Consider the following 3205-nt stretch of genomic DNA (forward strand, 5'->3'; position numbering starts at 1 on the left):
ATTCGTATAATGAAATTTTTTATGAAAAAAAGCTTATTTGTAGAAAATAAATATTAATTAGCAATAATATTCTTGAGACTTCTACGGGCTTTCTAGATAAAAATTTTGCGTTTCGCGGATTTCTTCCGTGTCCAGATCTATTCTTGGAATGCCAACGTTTCGTGAACCTTGCAGTCCACTTTATCAGAGCGAGGAGCAGTCTGATGAAAGGACTGCAAGGTTCATGAAAAGTTGGCATTCCAAGCATGGATCTGAACACGGAGGAAACCCTCGAAACACAAAATCTTTATATTAATTAGCAATTTTATACAACCAATACATTCTGTTCTAATATAAACAATCGAGCTTTGCAGTTATTTCTGATTTTAGAAGCTAAATTTCTCGAATGTACTAATACTTTTTAATCATATAATTTTTAATTTTCGCTTATTTTTCAGATAATAATATATTTTCTATTAAAACACATTTAATTAATACACTAATTAATACATTTTTTTAGTATATATATATAATTTTAAGAAACATATAGTCTATTTTATTTTTGCTGAATAAATTGTTAATTATCCAGCAAGAAATAATCGTCAATTAATGTTGAATTGCTGAAATCGTATCGATATTCATTCGACATCAATTCGATGATTCATTTCTTACTGGGCAACATTTACTTTTTAAAAATAAAATTCTTTTTAAAAAATATTTTCTCTGTCCGAATACTTTTTGCGCTCACCGTATATGTGAAATGCCGTCATTGCTGCAACATAATCTAACCATTGTACTATGTGAATAATTTCATAGTAATGAGCAATTATATAAATAATTGTTCCATATTTTACTATTTAATTTACTTGGCATCACCAGATTTCTATGTAGGCCAACCATATTGATTTTCCGTGTACTTAATTAAAATTTAAAAAATAATAACAATTATATGACAATAATTGTATAAATAGGATATGTTTTTTAAAAAAGAATTGACATTAATAATAAAAAAATGTATGTCATCACAATAATGCTTGAAAGCAAGAAAGAAATCATTATTATTTATTGCACAAGTTGAAGCAAATAAAAATATTTTATAATAATGACAATCAGAAAAAGTTGATCCGATACTATCTTAAATGTGTGTGTGTGCGCGCGCGCATATGTGTGTATGTGCGTGTGCGTGTGTGCGTGCGTGCATGTGTGTATGAGATTAGATTTCTCAACATCTGTTTGTTTGCAGAGTGATTAGTTTCAAAAGCTAGCCTTATTATTCGGAAACACAGTAATATACTGACAAATGAACCTATTAGATTAGACAAAAATTTAACCTACTATGATTAGATTTTTGATGAATGATTTAATTTATACAATTAGTAAATTACAGGGTGTCCCAAATTTGCGGTACAAAATACTGTATCATAATTTTGGAAAAATTGAGAAAAATTAAGTCAAAAAAGTTGATCGTACATATTTTTATTTTTATTAATAGTTTTTAAAATATAAGAGTTTAAATATGACTAATTACAGAATTTAGGTGGTCATCTGTGCTAAAGTGTGCCCTCACCAACGTTCACTATTTGCCACAAATGCGACTCATGGACACACAGATAGATATCTAAACGTAGTCATAATTTGGTACATTTAAACCCTTATTATTATTCTCTTAAAAATTATTATCCTAAAACGTCCTCAGAATTCTGAATACATCCTGGAATATACACGGGAAATGTTTAGATCATTAAACTAAGATGAAAATTTTAGAACGTCTTTAGCTTAATAAGTAAATAAGTAAACCTAAAAATGTCCTAAATACCTTCATAACATTTTAATTTTGAAGTCCTAAATATATCCGTCTATAATCCTCAGGATCTATTTTTGGATTTTTCTAATATTATAGGACTGCCGCTAGGTATTGTTTCTCGCATTTAAAATTTAGTCAAAATCTCTGTATAACCAAATTTATGTAAGCTCATATGTAATCATTTGTACTGAATTTTCGTATGTATTCTCAATACGAAATATGATTGTGTTTTTTATATCAATGAAATTAATGATTATAACAATATAACAATTTCGTAAAATATTTCAATCTTGTAAATTCAGTATACTTTATCCAAGAGATATCCTGCGATCATCCTTAGGATATTTTTAAAATATCTCTTGAAGTTCTATACTATATGAAGGAAATAATAGAATCTCAAAGATGGATCTTTGATATTTTTAGGACTTTAAATTTGGACGTCCAGTGAATGTATGTAGAATATAATGAAGCGCTCATTTAAATTTTAATGAGGCGATAATTCATAGAACATTCTCAAAACATCCCTAAATTATAACAGGACATTCTAAAAACGTTCCGTTTATCAGAAGGATCCCATTTGATCACATCTCGATTGGACACCATCAATCAGCCCTCAGGTACTTAGAGGCTTTCTAATCTCAAGCGCTATGAGTGGTTCGTGACCAATCGAATTATGTCCAATCGAGTGGCACTTTCGTTTGGTTAGCGGGACGTTCACAGGTCATCTCTGTGCTATTAGAGTATTTAAAATAAAAATTTAAAAATAATTTTCTTATTTAATTTTTATTGCTATAATATTTTGAGTCGCAAATTTTAGAACATTCCATATGCTTAACTTCGTAAAGTAATAATAAAAATTGTTCAATGATTAACAATATTAATTTTTCATGTTCTACAGTAAATATTGATCTAGTTAGTTCTATTATTAAATAATTTATCTTATTTTCTTCTTTCCCTCCATCACTCCAACAAGTAGCATAATATATAAAAAGGGGAACGACTGGAGGAACAACTCAGTATCAGACTGCTCTTCGCCCTGATGAAGTGAACTGCAAGGTTCACGAAACGTTGGCATTCCAAGAATGGATCTGGACACGGAAGAAACCTGCGAAACGCATAATCTTTATATAAAAAGGACAAGTGGAAGTCTCAAGAATATTATTAAATAGTTTATCTATTCCTTTGATAATTCTAAGACTAATCCTAATTAAATTATTAGTCTAGTATTAGAAGAAAATTCCTGAAGATGACATAAATTTTCTAAGGAGACACCTCCTTATTTTTCAGAAACTTTATTAATATTGATAAAACTATCTTTTATCAATATTATCAATTTATTTAGATGAAAAACTAAAAACTCACTCTATATATATATAGTGTAGTTTTTAGTTTTATATATATATATATATATATATATATATA

This window comes from Atta cephalotes (genome assembly GCF_000143395.1).
Source record: "Atta cephalotes unplaced genomic scaffold scaffold00066, whole genome shotgun sequence".
Taxonomy (NCBI): domain Eukaryota; kingdom Metazoa; phylum Arthropoda; class Insecta; order Hymenoptera; family Formicidae; genus Atta; species Atta cephalotes.